We start from the raw sequence: 27,703 nt of genomic DNA, 5'->3' as shown, positions 1-27,703 counted from the left end.
GCTTTTTTGGCTTTAAGATGCAACAGGTTTTTTTTTAAATTTCATAAGTAGAGTTATCCTGTAATCTTTAGATTTATTGAGTACTTATTTGCCACAAACTATTTTAAAAGGCTTTACATGTTTTATTCCATTTGCTCCTGAAAATAATCCAATGAGGTAGATACAATTCCTGCCTCCATTTAACAGATGGGTAAATTGACACATTTGTTTAAGGCTGCATTAATAATACCTCATATTTGTATCAAATACTACAGATTATAAAAAACATTATTACTTGTGTTAGCTCATTTGATCCTTACAACATAGGAGGTAGGTACAGCATGGCATATTTTTCCCTTTTAGAGGTGAGAAAACCGGTGTTAAGAGAAGTTAGGTTACGTGGTCAACATCTCTCAGAAAATGTTGGGACCAGGGCTTAAATCTAGGTCTCCTAACTCCCAATCTCATCGCTCTGCTACATCACACTACTCTGTCTTACAAAGCACTCAGAGAATGCCCTTTCATTTCAAGAGAGTGGACTGAACCAAAAAATTAAATTCGAAGCATATCTTCATACTCTTTAGTAGAGTCACAAAGTAATATGAAAAGAAAAGATAGATGATATAAAATACTGTCTGAACAGTTATGTTGAAACAGTCTCTCCTTTGGTAGGGAGAATAGAATGTTCTATTGTAAACAGCTCCATCATGTCCACTTTTGGGAACATATATATGGGACTGGAAGACCCACAAATGTTGAACAAACAGTAAATTCAGCAATAAATTTCAAGGCCCAGAGGCATGAGATACTGGACAGTGTCCCTTCTCGCTCCAGGAAGTCATTTCCAACCTCCTCATCCCATAATGGTTCTTCCTTCCTGTGAATGTATATTTCTCTCACAGTCTCTCACAATCTAGTGCCTGACGATATCTGGGACTTTCTATCCTCTACATTTCACAAATACATGTCTAGTCATTTGACTTCTAGAAAATAGAGACCATGTCTTCCTTTTACTTTTGTATCCACCGTAAGATGAGCACCATTCCGGGTCCAGATGAGATTACTAAAACTTGAAAGATAATTCTTCTAACAGTAATAGCCATTCCAATAAAATACTAATATTGTATAACAAACTAACGATTGATGAGCTTATCACATTGTGTTGAGGTTTTCTTCTACAGAGTTATATTTCAGCATACATAATCTGACCCAGGTCAAATATTGTATAGCCAGAGCTACATAAGAAAGATGCATGTTTAAAAGACAGTTTCACTATATTTGTGTAGATAATACCTACTACTAAATTTTGAAATCCCAGAAATGAGAGATAGACATGGCTTGTTGAGTATTTGGTATATATATACACAGTGCACGTTAATCAATCATAATAAATATACATTGCAGACATTTCCACCTAGCAATTTTAATGAAAATAAGGCTCTAGATATGTACTACTGTTTGAAGAAAAATGGAAGTATTTCACAACTTAGTTACCTAATGAACTGTACGTATCTTTTCCTTTATCTTGGAGGATGAGCAGAAATGGATAGAAGAGACCATGCTTGAGGAGCTTCGAGATGGCAGAATAGTAAGACGTGGAGATCACCTTCCTCTCCACAAATGCAGCAGAAATACATCTACATGTGGAAAAGCTCCTACAGAACACCTACTGAATGCTGGCAGAAGACCTCAGACATCCCAAAAGGCAAGAAACTCCCCGTATACCTGGGTAGGGCAAAAGAAAAAAGAATAAACAGACACAAAAGAATAGGGAGGGGACCTGCACCAGTGGGAGGGAGCTGTGAAGGAGGAAAGGTTTCCACACACTAGGAAGCCCCTTCACGGGCAGAGACTGCGGGTGGCGGAGAGGGGAAGCTTCGGAGCCGCGGAGGAGAGCACAGCGACAGGGGTGCGGAGGGCAAAGAGGAGAGATTCCCGCACAGAGGATAGGTGCCGACCGGCACTCAACAGCCCGAGAGGCTTGTCTGCTCACCCGCCGGGGCGGGCGGGGCTGGGAGCTGAGGTTCGGGCTTCAGTCGGATCTCAGGGAGAGGACTGGCAGCGTGAACACAGCCTGAAGGGGCTAGTGCACCACAGCTAGCCGCGAGGGAGTCCGGGGAAAAGTCTGGACCTGCCGAAGAGGCAAGAGACTTTTTACTTGCCTCTTTGCTTCCTGGTGCGCGAGGAGAGATTAACAGCACTGCTTAAAGGAGCTCCAGAGACGGGTGTGAGCCGCGGCTATCAGCGCGGACTCCAGAGACGGGCATGAGACGCTAAGGCTGCTACTGCAACCACCAAGAAGCCTGTGTGCGAGCACAGGTCACTATCCACACCTCCCCTCCCGGGAGCCTGTGCAGCCCGCTACTGCCAGGGTCCCGTGTTCCAGGGACAACTTCCCCGGGAGAACGCACGGCGCGCCTAATGCTGGTGCAACGTCACGCCGGCCTCTGCCACCACAGGCTCGCCCCGCATCCGTACCCCTCCCTCCACCAGGCCTCAGTGAGCCAGAGCCCCCGAATCAGCGGCTCCTTTAACCCCGCCCTGTCTGAGCTAAGTACAGATGCCCTCAGGCGACCTACACGCAGAGGCGGGTCCAAATCCAAAGCTGAACCCCGGGAGCTGTGTGAACAAAGAAGAGAAAGGGAAATTTCTCCCAGCAGCTTCAGGAGCAGCGGATTAAATCTCCACAATCAACTTGATGAACCCTGCATCTGTGGAATACCTGAATAGAAAACAAATCATCCCAAATTGAGGAGGTGGACTTTGGGAGCAAAGATATATATATATATTTTTTTTTTCCCCTTTTTCTCTTTGTGTGAGTGTGTATGTGTATGCTTCTATGTGTGATTTTGTCTTTATAGCTTTGCTTTTACCATTTGTCCTAGGGTTCTCTCTGTCCGTTTTTGTATTTTTTTATTACTTAAAAAATTTTTTTTCTTAATAATTATTTTTTATTTTTTATTAACAACTTTATTTTATTTTACTTTATTTTATCTTCTTTCTTTTCTCCCTTTTATTCTGAGCCATGTGGATGAAAGGCTCTTAGTGCTCCAGTCAGGCATCAGGGCTGTGCCTCTGAAGTGGGAGAGCCAAGTTCAGGACACTGGTCCACAAGAGACCTCCCAGCTCCACATAATACCAAACAGCAAAAATCTCCCAGAGATCTCCATCTCAACGCCAAGACCCAGGTTCACTCAACGACCAGCAAGCTACAGTGCTGGACACCTTATGCCAAACAACTAGCAAGACAGGAACACAACACCACCCATTAGCAGAGAGGCTGCCTAAAATCATAATAAGGCCACAGAAACCCCAGAACACACCACCAGACGTGAACCTGCCCACCAGAAACACAAGATCCAGCCTCATCCACCAGAACACAGGCACTAGTCCCCTCCACCAGAAAGCCTACACAACCCACTGAACCAACCTTAGCCACTAGGGGCAGACACCAAAAACAACGGGAACTACGAACCTGCAGCCTGCGAAAAGCAGACCCCAGACACTGTAAGTTAAGCAAAATGAGAACACAGAGCAACACACAGCACATGAAGGAGCAAGGCAAAAACCCACCAAATCAAACAAATGAAGACGAAATAGGCAGTCTACCTGAAAAAGAATTCAGAATAATGATAGTAAAGATGATCCAAAATCTTGGAAATAGAAGAGAGAAAATACAAGAAACGTTTAACAAGGACCTAGAAGAACTAAAGAGCAAACAAACAATGATGAACAACACAATAACTGAAATTCAAAATTCTCTAGAAGGAATCAATAGCAGAATAACTGAGGCAGAAGAACGGATAAGTGACCTAGAAGATAAAATAGTGGAACTAACTACTGCAGAGCAGAATAAAGAAAAAAGAATGAAAAGAATAGAGGACAGTCTCAGAGACCTCTGGGACAACATTAAACACACGAATATTCGAACTATAGGGATCCCAGAAGAAGAAGAGAAAACGAAATGGACTGAGAAAATATTTGAAGAGATTATAGTTGAAAATTTCCCTAATATGGGAAAGGAAATAGTTAATCTAGGCCAGGAAGCACAGAGAGTCCCATACAGGATAAATCCAAGGAGAAACACTCCAAGGCACATATTAATCAAACTATCAAAAATTAAATACAAAAAAATATTAAAAGCAGCAAGGGAAAAACAACAAATAACACACAAGGGAATCCCCATAAGGTTAACAGCTGATCTTTCAGCAGAAACTCTGCAAGCCAGAAGGGAGTGGCAACATATTTAAAGTGATGAAGGAGAAAAACCTACAACCAATATTACTCGACTCAGCAAGGATCTCATTCAGATTTGATGGAGAAATTAAAACCTTTACAGACAAGCAAAAGCTGAGAGAATTCAACACCACCAAACCAGCTTTACAACAAATGCTCAAGGAACTTCTCTAGGCAGGAAACACAAGAGAAGGAAAAGACCTACAATAACAAGCCCAAAACAATTACGTAAATGGGAATAGGAACATACATATCAATAATTACCTTAAATGTAAATGGATTAAATGCTCCAACCAAAAGACATAGACTGGCTGAATGGATACAAAAACAAGACCAGTATGTATGCTGTCTACAAGAGACCCACTTCAGACCTACAGACACATAGAGACTGAAAGTGAGGGGATGGAAAAAGATACTGCACGCAAATGGAAAGCAAAAGAAAGCTGAAGGAGCGATTCTCATATCAGACAAAATAGACTTTAAAATAAAGACTATTACAAGAGACAAAGAAGGACACTACATAATGATCAAGGGATCAATCCAAGAAGAAGATATAACAATTGTAAATATTTATGCACCCAACATAGGAGCACCTCAATACATAAGGCAAATACTAACAGCCATAAAAGAGGAAATTGACAGTAACACAATCATAGTAGGGGACTTTAACACCCCACTTTCACCAATGGACAGATCATCCAAAATGAAAATAAATAAGGAAACACAAGCTTTAAATGATACATTAAACAAGATGGACTTAATTGATATTTATAGGACATTCCATCCAAAAACAACAGAATACACATTCTTCTCAAGTGCTCATGGAACATTCTCCAGGATAGATCATATCTTGGGTCACAAATCAAGCCTTGGTAAATTTAAGAAAATTGAAATCGTGTCAAGTATCTTTTCCGACCACAACGTTATGAGACTAGATATCAATTACAGGAAAAATCTGTAAAAAATAGACACATGGAGGCTAAACAATACACTACTGAATAACCAAGAGACCACTGAAGAAATCAAAGTGGAAATCAAAAAATACGTAGAAGCAAATGACAATGAAAACACGATGACCCAAAACCAATGGGATGCAGCAAAAGCAGTTCTAACAGGGAAGTTTATAGCAATACAACCCTACCTTAAGAAGCAAGAAACATCTTAAATAAACAACCTAACCTTACACCGAAAGCAGTTAGAGAAAGAAGAACAAAAAAACCCAAAGTTAGTAGAAGGAAAGAAATCATAAAGATCAGATCAGAAAAAAATGAAAAACAAATGAAGGAAATGATAGCAAAGATCAATAAAACTAAAAGCTGGTCCTTGAGAAGATAAACAAAATTGATAAACCATTAGCCAGACTCGTCAAGAAAAAAAGGGAGAAGACTCAAATCAATAGAATTAGAAATGAAAACAGAGAAGTAACAACTGACACTGCAGAAATTCAAAGGATCATGAGAGATTACTACAAGGAACTATATGCCAATAAAATGGACAACCTGGAAGAAATGGACAAATCCTTAGAAATGCACAACCTTCCGAGACTGAACCAGGTAGAAATAGAAAATACGAACAGTCCTATCACAAGCACTGAAATTGAAACTGTGATTAAAAATCTTTCAACAAACAAAAGCCCAGGACCAGATGGATTCACAGGTGAATTCTATCAAACATTCAGAGAAGAGCTAACACCTATCCTTCTCAAACTCTTCCAAAATATAGCAGAGGGAGGAACGCTCCCAAACTCATTCTATGAGGCCACCACCACCCTGATACCAAAACCAGACAAAGATGTCACAAAGAAAGAAAACTACAGGCCAGTATCGCTGATGAACATAGATGCAAAAATCCTCAACAAAATACTAGCAAATAGAATCCAACAGCACATTAAAAGGATCATATACCATGATCAAGTGGGGTTTATCCTAGGAATGCAGGGATTCTTCAATATATGCAAATCAATGTGATACACCATATTAACAAATTGAAGGAGAAAAACCATATGATCATCTCAATAGATGCAGAGAAAGCTTTCGACAAAATTCAACACCCATTTATGCTAAAAACCCTCCAGAAAGTAGGCATAGAGGGAACTTTCTTCAACATAATAAAGGCCATATATGACAAACCCACAGCCAACATCATCCTCAATGGTGAAAAACTGAAACCATTTCCACTAAGATCAGGAAAAAGACAAGGTTGCCCACTCTCACCACTATTATTCAACATATTTTTGGAAGTTTTAGCCACAGCAATCAGAGAAGAAAAAGAAATAAAAGGAATCCAAGTTGGAAAAGAAGAAGTAAAGCTGTCACTGTTTGCAGAGGACATGACACTATACATAGAGAATCCTAAAGATGCTACCAGAAAACTACTAGAGCTAATCAATGAATTTGGTAAAGTAGCAGGATACAAAATTAATGCACAGAAATCTCTAGCATTCCTATACACTAATGATGAAAAATCTGAAAGTGAAATTAAGAAAACACTCCCATTTACCACTGCCACAAAAAGAATAAAATATCTAGGAATAAACCCACCTAAGGAGACAAAAGACCTGTATGCAGAAAATTATAAGACAGTGATGAAAGAAATTAAAGATGATACAAATCGATGGAGAGATATACCATGTTCTTGGATTGGAAGAATCAATATTGTGAAAATGACTCTATTACCCAAAGCAATCTACAGATTCAATATAATCCCTATCAAACAACCATTGGCATTTTTCACAGAACTAGAACAAAAAATTTCACAATTTGTATGGAAACACAAATGACCCCAAATAGCCAAAGCAATCTTGAGAAAGAAACATGGAGCTGGAGGAATCAGGCTCCCTGACTTCAGACTATACTACAAAGCTACAGTAATCAAGACAATATGGTACTGGCACAAAAACAGAAATGTAGATCAATGGAACAGGATAGAAAGCCCAGAGATAAACCCATGCACATATGGTCACCTTATCTTTGATAAAGGAGGCAAGAATATACAGTGGAGAAAAGACGGCCTCTTCAATAAGTGGTGCTGGGAAAACTGGACAGGGACATGTAAAAGTATGAAATTAGAACACTCCCTAACACCATACACAAAAATAAACTCAAAATGGATTAAAGACCTAAATGTAAGGCCAGACACTATCAAACTCTTAGAGGAAAACATAGGCAGAACACTCTATGACATAAATCACAGCAAGATCCTTTTTGACCCACCTCCTAGAGAAATGGAAATAAAAATAAAAATAAAAAAATGGGACCTAATGAAACTTAAAAGCTTTTGCACAGTAAAGGAAACCATAAACAAGACCAAAAGACAACCCTCAGAATGGGAGAAAATATTTGCAAATGAAGCAACTGACAAAGGATTAATCTCCAAAATTTACAAGCAGCTCATGCAGCTCAATATCAAAAAAACAAACAACCCAATCCAAAAATGGCAGAAGGCCTAAATAGACATTTCTCCACAGAAGATATACAGATTGCCAACAAACACATGAAAGAATGCTCAACATCATAAATCATTAGAGAAATGTAAGTCAAAACCTTAATGAGATATCATCTCACACCATGATCATCAAAAAATCTACAAAGAATAAGTGCTGGAGAGGGTGTGGAGAAAAGGGAACCCTCTTGCACGGTTGGTGGGAATGTAAATTGATACAGCCACTATGGAGAACAGTATGGAGGTTCCTTAAAAAACTACAAATAGAACTACCATAGGGCCCAGCAATCCCACTACTGGGCATATACCCTGAGAAAACCATAATTCAGAAAGAGTCATGTACCAAAATGTTCATTGCAGCTCTATTTACAATAGCCAGGACATGGAAGCAACCTAAGTGTCCATCAACAGATGAATGGATAAAGAAGATGTGGCACATATATACAATGGAATATTACTCAGCCATAAAGAGAAACGAAATTGAGTTATTTGTAGTGAGGCAGATGGACACAGAATCTGTCATACAGAGTGAAGTAAGTCAGAAAGAGAAAGACAAATACCATATGCTAACGCATATATATGGAATCTAAGAAAAAAAAAGAAAAGGTCAGGAAGAACCTAGGGGCAAGACAGGAATAAAGACACAGACCTACTAGAGAATGAACTTGAGATATGGGGAGGGGGGAGGGTAAGCTGTGACAAAGTGAGAGAGTGGCATGGACATATATACACTACCAAACGTAAAATAGATAGCTAGTGGGAAGCAGCCGCATAGCACAGGGAGATCAGCTCGGTGGTTTGTGACCACCTAGAGGGGTGGGATAGGGAGGGTGCGAGGGAGGGAGACGCAAGAGGGAAGAGATATGGGAACATATGTATATGTATAACTGATTCACTTTGTTATAACGCAGAAACTAACACACCATTGTAAAGTAATTATACTCCAATAAAGACGTTAAAAAAAAAAAGAGGCCTTGCTTGGCAATGATATTACAAATTATTGGAAGATCTTTTAGTAGTGTCTTTACCATACAGATCTCCAGTGATTCACCTCAAATATGTAAGCATCAACATGTAAGAACATAAAAGATAGATGACAGCATCTAAATGTTCATGGTCCAAAACAGCCAGCAGAAAACTCTGATCATTGCCATTTATCACCCAGGAACACTGGATAAGAACAAATAATAACTCCATGTTCTTTGTATTCTGCAAAAATACCTCCCCATCACTTCTCTCAGTTTGAGAAACCAAGGCCATGTCCCTAGACACAAAAACCCACTTACTTTGGCAAACCATCCCAGGCAATCAAAAGTCTGCCTGCTAAGCCTTTGTGTGGGTATATGCCTGTTATGTGCACATTTGCCAAGACCTTGAGAATGTTATTACTACATAATAGATACAGCTACATATTAGAACTACTGCTTCCAGTCACACTCAGTAATAGCACAAGGAATCATACACAAGCTGGTCATGACTGCAGTTCTTGACCTAACTAGTCTCTCTGATTCATTGGTATCCATGAGCTTGGGTACATTTATGACTATGATCTAGAAATGCAAGTACAAGGAAACACAGTCTTCTTTACAAAGCCAAAACAAATCCCAGGTCTACAAACAATGAAGGCTGCCGGCCAGGCAGCCCCAGGGAGATGATACACAGGGCCCAAGGCCTTTATTTGCAAAACTGATCCGAAAAACTACCCCAGATTCTGCTACCTGTTAAAGCAAATACTTAGAGACAAAGGAAAGTGCTTAAAGAAGATTGGCAGCCTACTTGGGGGATTAGAGGACTAGAATATGGTTCCAACATAGCCTTAACTTAAAATGCATGATCCACAGAGAGAAAAACCCTAAGTTTAGCCTCTAGTCCTGACTCTGCACAAACTATTGTAGTTAACAACCATAAGCAAGTGACTGAAACTCTCTAGGCCTTTGTTGCCTCACCATTTAAACGATGATGAAACTGTAGAATCATCTACAGTAGTCATTTGCTAACTTAAAAGAAATAACAATTACACTTGTTGGTTGTCTTAGGTCAGGTTGCTATAACAAAAACACCATAGACCCATAGACCAAGTGGCTTATAAACAACAGAACTTTATTTCCCACATTTCTGGAGGCTGAGAAGTCCAAGATCAAGATGCTGACAGATCTGAAGTCTGGTGACAGCCCATTTCCTGGCTTATAGGTGGCTGTCTTTCCACTGTGTCCTCACATGGCAGAGAGCAAAGAATGAAACAGGCAAACTCTCTCATGTCTCTTCTCATAAGGACACTGATTCCATTCATGTACATTCCACTGACATGATCTAAGCACCTTCCAAAGTCCCCACCTCCTAATACAATCACATTGGGAGTAGGATTTCAACATACGAATTTTGAGGGGAACATAAACATCCAGTCCATAACATTGACCAAAGGTTTAACAGTTTTACCCATTGATTCCTTCCAATTTTTGAGGTGGATGCTATTGAGTCCTGCAAGTTTTTATAGCTAGGTTACACCTTAAATCTAGGATATTCTGAGACAGCATTACCCAAAGCATGTGCTGTAGACTGCACTTTCCAAAGATAATCCACAAAGATTCTATGTTAAAATAAATTTTGAAAACACGGCATACCATGACCTCACTTTTGGATATTCAGTATCTAAATTAGTATATTAAAGACTCTAAGAAGTCCTAAAGTAAAGAAACCTTTGCTTTGTTTAGCCCATATCCCTAGGGTCCAGCTGACTTCCAAATGTCAGTATCTACACCTCTTTGTCTGGGCTGATTTCTCTCTCTCTCTCTCTCTCCTCTCAGAAGGCTATTCTGCCTGCTTGCAGAGCAGGACTAAAGTACCAAGAAATTTACACACACCCCAAAAAGCAGCCCTCATCCAATAACTGATGGGATTTAGGATGTAACTATCCCAGCTCCCTTGCTGCTTCGTTGGGATAATTCTGAGGTATGTGCTTTACACTGTCTCCCATAGCTTCCCCATGGGATTAAACTCTAGTCATACACAGTGCTTGCTGGCTTGATAAGGTACCATTTATTAGATGACTTCCCTTCACTGTCTTACTTCCCCACTCCCCACTTCCCAAATAAACTACCTGGACACAAATCCTATTGCAGAGTCTACTTCTGGAGAACCAAACTAATGTGCCCAGGATTTCCCACACCTGTTTGATGACAGCTCAGTCTTCACATAACACTTTTTAAATTAGCCAAAACTCTCGGTGGTGGATGTGAAATGCCCAGCACAAACTGGCTAAAACAAAAAAAATAATTTATTTAAGTCCAGAGATAGGCTGGCTTTAGGCCTGGCAGGACTCAGGATCTTGGACAATGTCATGGCTCTGTGTCCATTTCTGGGCTCTACATTCTTTTGTATTGGCTTCATTAAAGCAGGCTCTTCCCACAAGGCAGAAAGATGACCACCAGCATTGAGCTCACATCCTTTCTTTCAAGCAATCCCAAAAAGGGCTTCTCCTTCCCCACAGTTCCAAAAAATATCCAGGATGAATCTCACTGGACTATCTTTGGTCACATGGTCATCCCTGTACCGATTCCCAAGACAGTTAAGATAGAATGTACTGATTGAACAGTCCTAGGCTACGAGTCCCACACTCTGGACTCAGTCACACCCAAACCACATGGGCCAACAGGGGGGAGGAGTAGTTCCTCAAAGGCAAATCAGGGTGTACTAGAATTAGCTTCAGGGCAGGTACAAATAGCAGGTCCCCACTCAACTCTTTGACATTCTGTAGAACTCATTTGGGGAGATGCTGTTCTACAGCATTCACAAGTACTTCCTACAAAATTCTTGAGAAAATCTTTCTCAGAAAAGGCTGGAAGTGCACTTTAAAAAGAATTGTGTCTCTCTGACAATTTTATGTCATCTCAATACACCCTTCATATATGACTATTTTACTGGTGTCACCAGTTCTCTACTTGGCTTCCTGGTTTGGCTATATTTAAGGAAGTACTGATTATCAGCTTTGGCACTTCTTGTCAAAAGAAAAAGACACTCCACCAATTTCTTTCCATCAGCCTAGATCCTCATGATTAATTTCTTTACTATTCCTATCAAGAAAGGTAATCAAATAGCCTTAAGCAAATGTGAGAATATGTACACATCAATGAAAAGACTAAAGAATAATGGAGATTAGAAATGTATCCTGTAAACCACCCATCCACTTATGGAAACTTTGTTTTTAACTTTCATGTCTTTCCCACAGGAAAAAAAATTTTAAACAAAAGTAAATAAATAAGTAGAAAAAATACAGAAGGATTTAACTGCACACTTGTGGTTTTATTGGTTTTCCTAGAATTTACTACAATGCCAGAAATTAATTTATAAATAACGGCAAGCATGGAATCACAACCAACATCACGTGAAGAAAAGGAAAACACCTCAAAAATGTTCTAATTGGCAAGAAAACATTCATCTGTGGCTAGAATAGCCAAAAGAAAAGGGCAAGTTTCACATACCAGACTTGGAAAGCATTATCAGTTTTCAAAGTCTAAAACAACATAACACTGTCTTTCTAATTTATTACTATTTCTTTCCTCTGCTCCTAAGCTCACTCTCCTGAAGGAATCTCACTGAAGCAGGAATATTTATCTACATTACAAGAGGACCCAGCATGCCACTTTCTTCCATCTTGCTTTGATAATCCTCTACTTTTTCAAAGAAGGGTACTGTGTCATTTCTATTTTATGGCTCTTCTGACAAATGTAACTACTGATGTTTATCATAAAAAAAGATGTACTATATATTAAAATCACATGATTTCAGAGTTCCTTGGTCTACCAATGATAAGCAGCTTTTCAAATATATAACAAGGGCCCCCACTGACTTTTCAGCTGTGGTATCTACTATGCTCATGCGTGTGCAAGCTTGGGGAGGAGCATGGATTAATTAAGTGCTGTTATTCACGCCCCAGGGGTTGCACCCCTCTCAGCCAAGTGCACCCCATGTGGGCACAGCTCCATTTTTTTGAGACTCTACTCTACCCCAGGTATCCTAGGACAGCCTCAACTCCAGGCCTATATTGCCCAAGCAAGGAGGAACTTAGCTATGAAAACATAAAAAGACTCAATATTAGAGGGCCAGTAAATAAATGGTGAAACATCAATTCCATTCAGCTATTTAAGAAACATTCTTCCAAAGAATATTGATGTGGGAAAATGCCAACAATAAAACTTTTCTTTAAAGAATAAAAAGAAACATTAACAGAAACCTTCTATCTCTTAACAGAAACATTCTATCTCTGGATGATAAGATTATGAGTAATTTTTTTCTTCTTCTTCTTCATGTTTTTCCCATGTTTTCTACAATAAATATCTGTTACTTCATAATCAGAAAACAAACAACAAAGGCTAAATATTGAAAAGTGCAAAAAAGCCTCTGAGAAAAAAAATCTATAAAATGCTAGACCAGAGCTGGTGGGACCAAGTAGGTCATTACTACAAGAACCAGAGCCCTTGATTCCCCTCCAGACTATTACATGCTGGTCATCATCACCTCATTATATATACTTACCTCCTCCACAACACTGGAACCTCCTACTTGTCAGTGCCACATCTCAACTTCATTATCATCCCCAAAATGCCTAATACAGTGCTTTACATAAAACAGGTGTTCACGAAATGTTGTGTGAATTGCTTTATGAAAGCATGATGGTCACAGGATCAGTGTGATTAGGCAAAGACCATCAGAGGACAGGAAGAACTAAGGACCCAGGTGCCCCAGATCCTTGAAACTTCACGTAAGTATCTGAAATCAGCAAAGCTGATGCAAGAGTCAAAGGTCCAGGAAGTCAGGCAGAGCTTATGGGACTGGCGAGTTAAAACAAGCATCTAGGAAGTCATCTGAGTTGACGGCCTGAAAGCCAAGACAGCAAAGCATTGCTGAGTCTGCTTTCAACTTTCTTCTAAACAGGGTGGTCCAAAGAGCAAGTGTGCTGGTGGTTACCCAGGGTTGCCTCCTGCATACACCAGGTCCAAATGGTTTGACTAAAAACAATTTGGTCACAGAAATTTAGTCAACTGAACAATATAGGGCAACAATAGAGAATTCCTTGGAACAACCTAGTCCCACAGTAGACTATCTTTTAAAATGTCATTTATTGTTTTTTTCCAAATTTCAAAACAATACATTCTCATTAGAGAAACATCTTGGATGATTAATAAGCATATCAAATTTAACCTGTCTAAAACCGAGCTCCTGATCACACCTCCCAAACCTCATCAGCCTGCAGCCCTCCCCACTTCAATGCACTCATGGCTACTCTCTTTATCTCATACCCACCCCCCCCTCACACACACACACACACACACAGCATGCTCCCCTGGTAGGCCTTTTTCACTTGCTGTTCCTTTGACTAGCATGCATTTTCCCCAGACATCCACCCGGCTAACACCCTTATCTCCTTTAAGTTTTTACTCAAAAGGTACCTTCACAGTCAAACCTTCCCTGATGGCCTTATTTAAGATTGAGACCCCTCCCCAACTCTCTGTGTCTCTTCCCTGCTTCATTTTTCTCTGTAGTACTTTTCACTGTCTAACCTATTATTTATTTTACTTAATTTATTTGGCTACTCTTTCTCCCCGCTGGTGTGTACCTTCAGGAGGGCAAACTTTTCTTGTCTTTTTTCTTTACTGCTTTATCCCCAACATAGAGAACATGGCTGACATTTAGTAGGGCCTTAATAAAATTGTATTGAATGGATTAAAAAAATACAAATAAGCAAAATAATTCCACCCAGGCAAACACTGTTCAAACCTTGATGTACAGTTGTTCAAATACTTTTCTATAAATGACTTATTCTATAAATATAGGCTTACACCATACATACTGTTTGAACTTGTGTGTTTATTTTATCACACTAAGAATTTTTGGATATTCTGGATATTTCAACTAAATCCTATTATCCTAACTTTCCATTTCAACAAACATCAAAGAATAAGAATAATGGGCTTGAAATGAATTTGAAAAGTAATAGTAAATATATAGGGGAAAATTTTTAAAGTTAAATTTTAAACAAACAAAAATCTTTAAAGATGAATAGGTTTCCGTCAGGGAGGAGCCTGGGCCAGCCGCAGTCATGAGCCGCTTCAAATTCGTAGGTGCATTCATTTGACGGTACCAAGGAAGCAGCAGCTGCTTTGATGGACTTGGGTCTCTACATAGGATTTAATGGTTGCTCACTGAAAACTGAGGCTAATTTGGAAGTTCTGAAGTCAATACCTAGTGAAAAATTAATGATTGAGACTGATGCACCTTGGTGTGGAGTCAAAAGTACACATGCTGGATCAAAATATATAAAAACTTCATTTCCCACCAAAAAAGAAGTGGGAAAATGGGCACTATTTGAAAGACAGAAATGAACCCTGCCATATAATTCAAATACTGGAAATAATGTCAGCAGTAAGAGATGAAGATCCACTGGAACTAGCCAATACGCTATATAACAACACTATTAAAATATTTTTTCCTGACATGTAAAAAAAAAAAAAAAAGATGAATAAAGAGTGCAGAGTAGCCAAAATCATGGACCAAAATTATCAAAGAATAGCATCTGAAGAACATTTGTTTTATTTTTTTTCTTTTACCAAATAGTTATGTCAATCAACTTATTTTTTACTAAATTATTTTCAGTCTAATAACCTGGAGCTTGTTTGGCAGAAGTCAATAGACACATAAGGAGAACCAAAAGCTCTCAGGAGCATCCTGATTCTGGCAGAAGCAGGACCAGAGAGTTCAGACTCATGAGAAGATCATCATAAATGTTCTCCTTGGAAAACTTCAGGTCCTCAGACCACAGAAATTACCCAACACTTCAATTTCACCATCCATCACATTAAGATAGAAACACCTCTCACCTCTTTAACTCCTCAATGATGGACAAATAAAGACAAGCCAGACCTCTCTGAGATTTTCAAAACAGTCTTGGCACTGTTCAATGGGCTCTTCCAGAGCCAAAAGCCAATGGGATGGGTTTTTGGAGTCCAGTGATCCTCATCTCTTTTTCCTTATACTACATGGAGGTTCACGTGGGGGCACTGAGAGGATCATAGTTTTTGTTTTACATCCATCACCCTTGTTGACCACTTTGGTTCATTGGACTCTGCATTTATCTGAAAACCATTCAGTCAGTAGAAATTTTGAGAGTTTAGGCTGACTTCCCATTACCTGAATAAAGTGGATAACGTGACTTTTCCCTCTTTTCTAAGAAGACAGAAATCAGACCCTCTGTTTTGTATTATCAGTTCAACTACTGAGTTGAGGTGTCCCCAGCAACACTATGGGGCTTTAACCACCTCCAAGAGGGAATTTCTGGGAGGGGACATTGAGTTGGCACCTACAGAGGATTCAGTCTTCAGGTAAAAGAAGAGAGATCAATCATCCTTCAGCAGTTCAGCTCAGGGCCCATCTTGAAAAGAGATGAAAGGAAGAAGAAAATAACATTCTGAACCTACTATGTGACGTGCCCTATACTGGTGCTTTCATATATGTTATCTTACTTAATCCTCACAACCGCCACATTAATAGTAACTATCTGTGATGTGGGTGTCATTATACTAATTTTACAAATGAAGAAAAGCAGCTCAAAGAAGCCAAATAATTTCTAAGAAGCAATGCCAAAATTTGGAATCTTCTTGAAACTTCTAACTCCTAGTTCATTGCTCTAGTCTAGTCCCTCTACCATGCTGTATTTTTGGTCTTCAAATGTAAGTGGTTAGTGGTGTCTAGAGTTGAGGAAGATGGGAGGGATGAGATGTGAGTGCTAAAGGGTATGGAATTTCTTTTGGGGTGATGAAAATGTTCTAAAATTGACTGTGGTGATGTCTGCCCAACTGTGTGGCTGCACTAAAATCCATTGAATTATATACTTTAAATGGGTGAATTGTATGGTATGTGAATTATATTATAATAAAGATGCTATCAAAAAATAACATTTAATGGAAGGCTTTCCCCACCAGTGAAGTCACCAAAATCTCTCAATTTCCCATAATCAACACATCCTGAGGTTCAAAGGCTGTGCTTTACATCTGTTGTAATTTTACATAGCAATCAGTAAATAAATGGCTCTTGATAGTAATGATGAAGCGGATCCAAATGTTCTCACTCTAGTCAGTGGGGGAAATACCCAGTTAAAGGCAGCTGAATGGAGGTCATAATCCCAAGTAAAAATGACAGCAAATTTTCTCTAGCACAGTCCTTCTCCCAATTCAAGAATCTGTCCCCCATCTCTTCACATTTCACCCTCTTCAGTCACCACCACCATGATCTTGTGATTACACAATTTCAGAGTCAAAACTAGAAATTAACTAAAAAAGCTATGGTATTCTGATTCTACGATGTCATCCCTTTTACATGAATCATCAATTTAATAATAACCTTCCAAGAAATAAAAATGGAACATCACATTAAGCACATACATTGCACACTAATTCAGCATTTCAGAAATGTTTAAATGTGGGAGAAAATGCATCTTAGAATCAAAGAAATGAAGTAATTCCCATGAAGGTGGTAATCCAGTTATAGCGTGATTTCTCCACATTTGAAGAAAACCAAATGCTTTTTTTTTTAGAATCAGAGAGGCAATGAATCTTTAATAACAAAAATATAGGCCTGAGATGACAGAAAAAAAGAGTGGTATTTACTGTTAGTGTGGAGGGGGCAGCTTCTTCGAACCTATCAAATGCTCAAAGGCCACACCCTACCAATTCCCTTTGTCTAGGATGAACTTTCATCTTTATTTTGCAAGGGTAACAGAGGAAGTGGAAAAGTGTGTGGCTTTGGACCTGCGTACTGAAATCTCATGTTCTCTAAGGCCTGGCGAGGTGTGCATGATTGCTGGGACTTCTTGGCTATTGCTAGCATGCTGCAGTACTTTTAACAAAGGATTGGTAATTGGACCACCCAAGCTCTGAAGCCTAGTTTCTCACTGTTCCCCTAGCTCCAAAAAAAAGAAGAAAAAAAAAGGACAATTTAAGAAAAGGAACCAAATCCTACTTATGAATGAATGCTTTGGCTTTATAGTATTGGTCAGTCCATTGCAAAGATGACTTAGGTTGGCGGTAGTAAGGAAATCCTCACATCTCTGCCCCTGGCTTAACCATGGGAAGGATCTGCCCAGCCTAGCATCACTTGTGATTCCTTTCTGCCTAAAGAAATAAGACCCCCACCATCACCTCAGCAAAAGGGATTAAATAGGGCAGAGTATAGATCTCCACTGTGCTGCTATTGCCAACAACTTGATTTCTTGAATTCTGGGCTACCTATACTCCCTGCCTACTCCATCCCCTACTGGACTGGAACCTGCCCAAACCTCAGGTAGTCGCTTGGCAGAAAACCCAGGACAACTCCAAAACCACCCATATACCCACATGATAAATGTTTCTTCTTGACAAAGAAAACACAAAATTCCAACCAAATGGTGATAATATAAGAAGTGATTTTCAATAGTGAGTTCCATGAAGGCAGAAACTACTGTATTTGCTGGCACAGAAGTTGCAGAGATACTTTGGATATTTTGGATAGAGATTCTCCAAGGGAAAAATTTTTAATTATATTATCACATAGGAGTTAAAAGTAACTCTAAATTGTAATTATAGAGGAAAATATTGTTTTGTTTTATAAATACAGCATATTATATACAAGAATCCAGTAGGAAAGTACATATTCTGGGTTTTCAGTAATATGCTATTAACTTTGAGAAAATTATAATTCAAATGTCCAGAAAATTTACATTGGTATCACTGAATATGGGCATATAGCAGAGTTATGGTAAAGAAAAAGGTCCTCATTTTCATATGATTGAGACTGGTAGTTGACCAATTTTTTAAGTCAGTTAATAATAAATAATTGCAAATAATAGTATTTAGATAACAACATTTCTTTTAACTTTAGACATGTTAAGTGTACATTCATTTATTCATTCATACATTCTCATTCATTGAGAATAGGTCTGTTGGTTGAAATTGGTCATTTTCTTTTTTTCCATAAACTAAACTCATAATGTGATGTCTACAATCTCCAGTTTAGGTTTCCTTAAAGAGTGATGAGATCTTAAATACATTTACAAAGAATCCTTCTTGGTTTTTACAACATCGTTACACCAATCTTTTGCAGCTATCTCTTACACTCCAAATTCAACAGCAATATATATAGTTTTAATGATCACATTAATGACCCTTTACAAAGTATCCATCCAACCTTATCCTCACAAATACACTAACTTTATTTTTATACATATATCTCATTGGATTTCTCACTAGCAAACATGGATACTTTCTCTGCATTCCATGAAATAGTACATGGAAAAAGAAAGGGTAGTTATATGTCAATTAAATCTCAATAAAACTGAAAAAACAGACAATCATGCAAGCACACAAACAGTACCCTTGCAGCTCTTCCTTAGAATGAGAAGAAAATATAATTAAACTGAAATGTGTGGTTTCCAAAGAAACTAACAGGAAGGCAAGTGTGGACTTATTTGTTAAAATAGACATGACAATGTGAAGTAAAAAATGTATAATAAATTCAGCAGGTGAAAAAAAAAAAGATCAGAGTGCTTAGAAACATAAGATCTCATTCAAGAGCTTGCTCCACCTCTTTCTAGGGGTGTGACCTTGAACAACTCAGTGCAGCTTTCTGGAACTTGGGTTTTCCCTCAATAAAACAGGTGGTCCAAGATCTGTAACTTTCAAACTATAATCCTAAGAGTTTTGTGTACCTGCTCCCAGCTGACAAATGTTCTGTCCTAACAGAGGAATGAATGTGAGGCACACATGCACTCACATTCACATGCACAGCCGCTCAAGATTATCTGCTTTACATATCAGGCTTCAAGGTAAGATCATCTTTATTTTCTGGCCTAAAAAAAATAATTGGAAACCACTGGGAATTCAGGCAAGCTCTAAATTTCTCTGATTCTTCCTTCCATACCACCATTTGTGCAGAAGGCACCCAAAAATATGAGTTGTCGATGGTGTCTATTGTGAGCATTGAAACACTGAACACTCAGCTATCAAGAGCTGCTGGAATTAAGCCTCTCTCTACACGCAAGATCCCTCACAACTCTGCACATGTTTAAGATTTAAAATGTGCAGCCTAATTAGCAGAGAGAAAAAAACAATAAAACCTGGCTGCTTAACTTTGGTGCTGCCTTCAAATTGTATTCCCATTTGCAAATTTTACCACTGGAGGTTTTTTTTCCTGATGTATTTGACATTTTATTTCCCTGTTAAGACTAAGCTCAAGAAAAAAGAGAGGAAAAAAAAAAAGAAAGAACCAAACAAGTAGCCAAGTAGGAGGACAGAGAACAGCTTGATAAAGATCACCGGAAGATTGCTGCCTCTAGAAAGTTCAGGAGCCTTGTAATAAATAACTCTGTATAAATCAAAAGAGGTTTGAAATGTTTAGCTAGATTTTTTTTATTAGTTTCTGCTTTATAACAAAGTGAATCAGTTATACATATACATCTGTTCCCATATCCCTTCCCTCTTGCGTCTCCTTCCCTCCCACCATCCTTATCCCACCCCTCCAGGCATTTAGCTAGTTTTTAAATGTGGGCAAATATACATACACACAGCAGTCAAATATGCTTTAGCTTCATATCCTGAACACTATAAAAATGTTCTATTATTGGTGTTCACAACAGTTTAACAGCTTGAATAGATTATATTCCATAGAGGCAGAAGGCAGCTACAATGTAAGGCTCAAGTTCCTGAAGTTCAGATCAGTTTAGGGCATTAAAAAAATTTCTCATAGGAAGAATTAATTTCTCTGAAGCAAAAAAAAAAACAACAAGAAGTGAGAATTTCTTCAATTGATCTCATGTTTTGGACAGAGACAGTGGAAATTCTCAGTTTCATAGGTGACTTTTGCAGAAAGGCTTAAACTAGCATTCTCCCAAGAGGCCACATCCAGGTCTGTTAGAAGTGTATAAGCACAAAAATATGTAGGACATTTGCATATTCACTGCACAACGTTTACATAAACTGACCACGTCTGTACAGATGATTCTCAGGCACTGTTCAAGTTGACATTTTATTCCTGCTACCTTCAAGTTAGTCAGTTGGAAAGTTCATCTATATTCTTTTCACTCGGCTAATATTACTGTTTTGGGTCCCCAGACAGGAGGCACATTACTTAATTCACAGATTCAGAGGTAAGATTATGAGATGGTAGAGTTGAAAGAGTTTTGTTCTCTACCTCTCTGACATACAGAATTAGGGACATATCGGCAAGGTCATCTGAAATTTTCCTTTGGCCCCTCAGAGCTGACAAACCACAGTTTGGAAAATAGTGACCTAAATGGGGGAAATGCACAGAAACCCTCTAAGGGTGAGTTAGAGTGTGGGCTTTGGAGTCGAATAGTAATGGGTCCTTATCCTAGCTCTGCTTTTTGCTAATGGAAATATGGCAAGTTATTGAACCTTTCAGATGCTTTATTTTCCCACCTGTAAAATGGGAATTATGTTAAAGACTGGCTCATAGGGTTGTACAAATTAAAGGAGATGCCTGTAAAGTGTTAACTGTAAGGCCTAGACTTAGTTCATTATTGTTTTAGAATCAATAACTCTATCCTTTGCTGATGATTTTGATGTTTAATAGCATCAAAGGGGACCATACAAATAGAAAATTTCTCTTTAGTAAACTTCCATAACCAAACTTTTCATGTTCCACATCAGCAGAAGAACTAAGATTATTTACGGAGTAGAATTCATATACCCTAAAAAAAATTTCTTTTTTGAAAACTAAGGTTATAGGTTATTAATCCAGTTGCCAATCACCAGCGCCTCCTCCCCATCATCCTTCAACAGTAAACTAAGGTCACCATGCCATTCTGTACTACCTCATAGCCCCCCCTCGTACTTTTCATGGTTATTACCCTTATCCATACCCACTTTAAAAAAAGAACCACATGGGTCTAAGCCATTTCAGGAACAAGAGTACAATTAGGCATTACTCTCCCCTTCTCAGCTCTTCCATGTAAAGAGAGAGGATAAAGAAACTAAACTCAGCAGCTAGGAGGAGAGATAATGTTAGACCCAGCCCTTGACTGATTTTAATTTGAGGCATTTCAGTATGGTTATTTCTCAGAGTCACTGAGAGCTAATGGTGCAATTCAATTTTGCCTAGATGAATTTCCCATGACAAACGATATTGGCTCATCATTTGTGGTCATGACTGAGTGCCAATATTTTTCTTCCTCCAAAGCTTGGGTAGGACAGCATGGAGCTCTTATGTTCCTTGGGACATTTGTTTCCAATTTTACAAACACTGTGAATGTGGTTATTTTTGTAGCTCTGTTAGGAAAGTGCATGGCATTTGGTTTTTCTTGTTGGAGTTAATTATAAATCATTAGAGTTCCAGTGCCCACAACAAAGGCCTTGGACCTTGAAGCTCAATCACTGGTGATTGCGATGGTCCTACCCACAGCCCTCCACCTCTTGCTTAATCTCTCATTTCTCATTATGGAGCAGGAGGGAGGAGGGGGCGTTATTTTAAGATGTTTGTGTTGGCTTCTAAATGTGAGGCTTTGGTTCCAAGGTCTTCTTTTTTCCCAGAGCAAGATAAACTTCTTTGGGTTGTAAATCATGGGAGATTTGCATCACTTGATGGAGCCCATGTTTAAAAGTCATTCCAATCGCCTCTCTGATGACTTAGGAAGCAGAGAGAGTTGCCCACGCATCATTAAAAAGACCCTTTCAGTAGCCCTGGGCCTATGCCCAGATTTGTTGCTTTAGGACGATAAATTATTTCTATTTTCATCCCCTCCCCACCTCCATCCCCCATTTATAGAAAAAGCATTGTGACCTAATTGGTAACTTTAGGAAGAGCCATTGGCAAAACTGGGGCCCTTCCTCCACCTCTGAACTGACCCTTCTTCCTGTCCACAGCCAGGCATTCACATCCTTGGACTGCCCTAGGGCCCTGCTTATTACCCATCCTATTCTCACTCTCCAGAGTGGCACCCTTAGTCCCAAGTTTTTCTCATTAAAATATCCCTTCCCTGATATCATTTTCCCATAGGGCTCTATTTCTTGCTAGAGAGCAAATGGATAATCTAATTTTAAAACAAACAAACAAACAAACGAAAAACCCTGCTTTCATATATCAGTAGGTGCCAACTGGATAACGAAGTGAGGAGGAGACTTGTTTTCTCCTTTTTTTAACCCCCAAACCCTCTCTTCACTCAAGGTCCTTTTGATTGAATCAGAGTGGGCAGCTGACACTCTACCTTGTTCACCTCTATCTTCATCGCCTGGAACAGCATCTGGCACCCAGCACGCTTCAAGAACTACTTGATGAATAAATGAAAGCCCATCCTACTTTTCCTTCCTTCCCCTGCCCCTGGCTGACCTGGAAGGAGGCCTTCGGAACAGAGCTTCCCCACCAGAACTCAATGAAATATATTCAGAGAGCACCAAGAACATTGACTCTGAAGAAGACCACTTAGTCCCAACTTGCCACTTTATAGTTAAGGAAACTGAGGCACAGAGAATGGAAGTTTCCTGCCCAAGGTCACACAGCCTGTAAGGCAACTGTCTGCAGGTGTCCCACAGCAGGCTGATGTACCACCACCAAAAGCATATGCTTCAGAGAACAAATAGGTGATCAAAAACCACCACAACTCCAAAAAATGAGTGACTTACTCTTGAAAAAGCCCCGTGCAGAGTTGGAGGTGGAGTTTTAGAGGCACAAGGAAATCATACAAAGCACAGCAAGCAGGAGGCTTCCCCCTTCCTCAAACAGTAGTCTTATTCCTAGAGGGCTCTCCCACTGCTCATTCTTCAGGACTCAGCTTTAAAACAAAAAAAAAGTGTGATAGGGAGGCCTTCCCTGACTCTTGTGCCCTTCCCCTTGGTAACACTCTTGCTTATAAACATGTGTTCCATGTCCATCTTCCCCATAGACTCTACATTGTAAGTGCAGGAACATGTATGTCTTACTCACTTCCATGCTGCCAGCCCTTAGCACAAAGCCTGAACACAGAAGATGTCCAGTGAATATCTGTTATGTGTGTTGTTAAAGTTATCTTTAATGCAACTGGATTGTGGGTCATATTTGATTAGTATGAATGGATTGAGTTAAGCCTCCTGGTTTGTTTTTGCCTGTTTTTACTTGGTCAACTGAGCTTCTTCTCTTGATGGTAGGTGAAGCTGCTCCTCAAAGAAGCTTAAGTCAGTAAAAACTCAGGTGAGAGGATCTGATCCAGTTTCATTAAAGGAAATTTGCTAAAACTTCCTCCCTCTAACCTCTTTACTGTCAGGACCCATTTATAAAGCACAGGGTTTCTACTATAAAGAAGTTAATCAGGTTTCCTCTTTTCCTGAGAGGATAAAAATTTAGCTTCTGTATAGAGTAAGCTGTATGATGTTATCACTGCCTGTTCTGGGAAGGACAAGCGAACTCCACCTAAGGACTGGCATTTTCTCTAGCTTTTATTTTCTCAGAGACTTTCACAGCAGCTGGCAATAGCCATAGGGAGAGGACTGGCAGGTTAGCTGCCTCCAGACACAGTGGAGGGGGAAGGAACAGCAGAAATGGAGAGCATGAGTCACTTTTAGGGGACCATCCTCCAATTTTCTGCCAGTGTGTTTTTGGTCAAGACAATTAATAGTAACTGACTCATAATAACAGTAATAAAGAGTGGAGGTAGTTACTGTAAGGATAAAGAAATGTGTCATGGGAAGGCAGGAGAATGTGAACAACCAGGAATCAGGAAAGGCAAGAAATACGGTAGCTTTGTGGGGGGGGGGCGGTGACCTCTTAACATGTGCTCCCTATTCTCTCTCTCTCTCTCTCTCTCTTCCCCTCTCTCTTTCTCTCTCTCTCTTCTTTTTCTTTCTCCACATTCCTCTCTCTAGCAACCAGCTTGTGCATGGTTTCTGCTTGAACATAGCTATCATGTTTTTCTCTTCCTACATTAATATTTTAATTCTAGCTCCTACTGCTAACTGGCAAGTGGCTCTTTGTTTCTCAATTCCATATCCCCAGAAGAGGAACTGGATCTGCCCTGCTTGTTTGAATTGGGACAATCTCTAATAACAAGTCATAGGTAATTGGCAAGCCCCAAAACAACGCACACTTTGATTGACTCTGGTCCAATAGTGTGGTAGGAATGAGAATGGAAGGAGTGAGTTCCAAGGTAAAGCACAGACCTGCCCATTGGGGAGAAGGTGAAGGCAGAATTTCCTAAGAAATCAGTGTAGATGGTACAAACAACCCAAAATATTAACTGCCCTAATCCTCTCCCAACAAGGGCAGGCAGCTGGTGGCTAAGGATGCAGAAATTTAAGTCTTTCTAAGACAGTTTTATCAGAGCCTCTGCCTCATTGTTCCTGTGAAGGCTGACCACTCCCGTGCACCAGCATCTGTGACTCTCTGATTGGGCTTTTGCAGTCATAGATGCATGCTCAAGGCAAGCCAGAGGTGCCTGGGAGTTGATGGCACCAGAAGCAGCATTCAATCAAAAACAAATGGGAGTTGGTAAATACCCCAGATGCTCTGGCCCTTAGGTTGGATAAGCCTGAGGCACATTCTACCCTTTATCCCAGAGGTCCAGAGTATGACAGCCACAGTCGCCCACAGAGATAAGCCGCTCAGTAAAAACTGTCTGTACTGGCTTCCCCTCTTCCTTGTCTCACTTCTCCACTCTAGTGTCCGTGCCTCTAAGACTCACACATCCTAGTTCAGGGCGTGCTTCTTAAAAACTCAACCTAAGAAAAGAATATTCCAGATATAAGAGTTTGAAACAACACTTTCTTCAAATCTATGCTCCCTCTGTGTCATAGTCTCCTTGTCCTATTCTATGAAGCAATCACCACAAACACTTAAGGATGGCAAGGCAGTGACAAAATTCACAAATTTATCATTCCCTACAGTAAGGTGTGTTTGCTCTGTGAATATCATAACACAAGTAAGTGGCTAGCTCCTAGACCTTCTGTACCTGTGGAACAGGTTTTATTCCAGGAATAAAAACAATAATTTAAGCCAGTTTAAGAAATGAACCAGGTGGTCAGTCTCAGAAATCTGTCACAGTCAGGAAACCTCAGTCAATAACCAAAAAGGTAACTTAAAAACAACACAAGTTCTTCAAATGGAAAGGTACACTACGCCCATGCTTTAGAACTCAACATTGACATAATAAAGATAACAGTTCTGCCAAGTCAATATATAAATTTAATACAATCCAAATAAAAATTATCAGCAGTACTTTTGAACTATTTTCATACTCAGAGAAAGACAAATATCATATGATATCGCTTATATGTGGAATCTAAAAAAGTGGTACAAATGAACTTATTTACAAAACAGAAATAGAGTCACGGATATAGACAACAAACTTATGGTTCCTGGGGGGAAGGGAGGGATAATTGGGAGATTGGGATTGACGTATATTCACTACTATATATAAAATAGATAACTAATAAGGGCCTACTGTATAGCACAGGGAACTCTACTCAGTACTCTGTAATGACATACATGGGAAAAGGATCTAAAAAAGAGGGGATATATGTATATGTATAACTGATTCACTTTGCTGTATAGCAGAAACTAAAGCAACATTGTACATAAACTATACTCCAATAAAAATTAATTTTAAAAATAAAATTTAAAAAAAAATGAACTATTTTCATACGGAAAAATAAACAAGTAAAACTAGCCAGAGAAGTCTTATTTAAAAAGGACTTATATTAAAAAAATAATGAGGACAAATTAGCCCTGCCAGATATTAAAATATGATATAAAGGTACATTAATTAAAGCAACATAATACTGACCCATAAATAAACATGGAATATTCAAGTAATAGACCCAAAACAATACAGGAAATTAATATATGATAAAGATGTATTATTAAAGTAATGGTGTTCACCAAATGGATAGCCATTTAGCAAAAAAATTGAATCCATTCCTCTAACCTTAAAACAAAATAAATTACAGATGGAGCGAACATTTAAATACAAAAACCGAAAACCACAAAATTATTAGGAAAAAATAGAAGAAATTTTTGTACAGTCTTGGAGTGGAAAGGCCCCCTAAGCATAATATATAAATCCGTGAATCAGAAGACTGCTCAATTTGACTACACAAAAATTTCTTTAATTTGCACAGCAAAAACCTCCATAAGCGAAGTAAAAAGAATACATTTTAAAATGGGGTAGAAAAAAAATGGGGTAGATTTGTGCAATTCATATCATAAATGCTTTGTTCCCGAGCATATAAAAAGCCCATAAAAATTATTATAAAAAATTGAGTTGTTACTCAATATTTGCCAACAGATGTGCAAAGGACAAGTAGATAGTTCACAGGAAAAAAAGTACAAATATTCTTAAAATATGATTAGTTTCAATCACAATAAGTCTAAAGGAAAGAAACACACTCCTATATGACTCTCACACTACTGTACTATACCTCACTTCTGACACCAAATGTGTGTGTTTTCCAAACATTAAGCAATTCTTCCACTCCAGTTGAGTGTCTTACAACATAGACTCAATTCTGACACTATCTACCTAGAGATAGTGTCAAATCCTACAGGTTAAGGGCTGAGTCCTACAAGACTTCAGACACCACTTCATCATTTCTGATGCCAGTGTCGCCTGTACTTCTGACCCACTGGCTATAAAATCAGAGGGTCCCAAGAGCCCCTCCTTGGGTTCTATTAACTTACTAGAGCAGCTCACAGAATTCAGCAAAACTGTTCACTTACTAGATTACCAGTTTATTATAAAAGGATCTAACTCAGGAACAGCCACATGGAAGAGATGCGAAGGGCAAGGTATGGGGAAAGGGGTACAAAGCCTCCATGCTGTCCCACCCAGCACTTCCCTGTGTTCACCAATCCAGAAGCTCTCCAAACCCCATTCTTTCAATTTTACTGAAGCTTCATTCTCTAGGCATGATTAATTGATTCAACCTCAATGCCCTCTCCCCTCCAAGGGGGTAGGAGGATGGTGGAAGAGACTGAAAGTTCTAATCCTCTAATTCTGGTTGGTTCCCCTGGCAACCAGCCCCTTCCTTAGAGGCTTTCC

Source organism: Mesoplodon bidens (genome assembly GCF_964165515.1).
Source record: "Mesoplodon bidens genome assembly, chromosome: 4".
NCBI classification, from domain to species: domain Eukaryota; kingdom Metazoa; phylum Chordata; class Mammalia; order Artiodactyla; family Ziphiidae; genus Mesoplodon; species Mesoplodon bidens.
Note: the sequence above shows the minus strand (reverse complement) of the source record.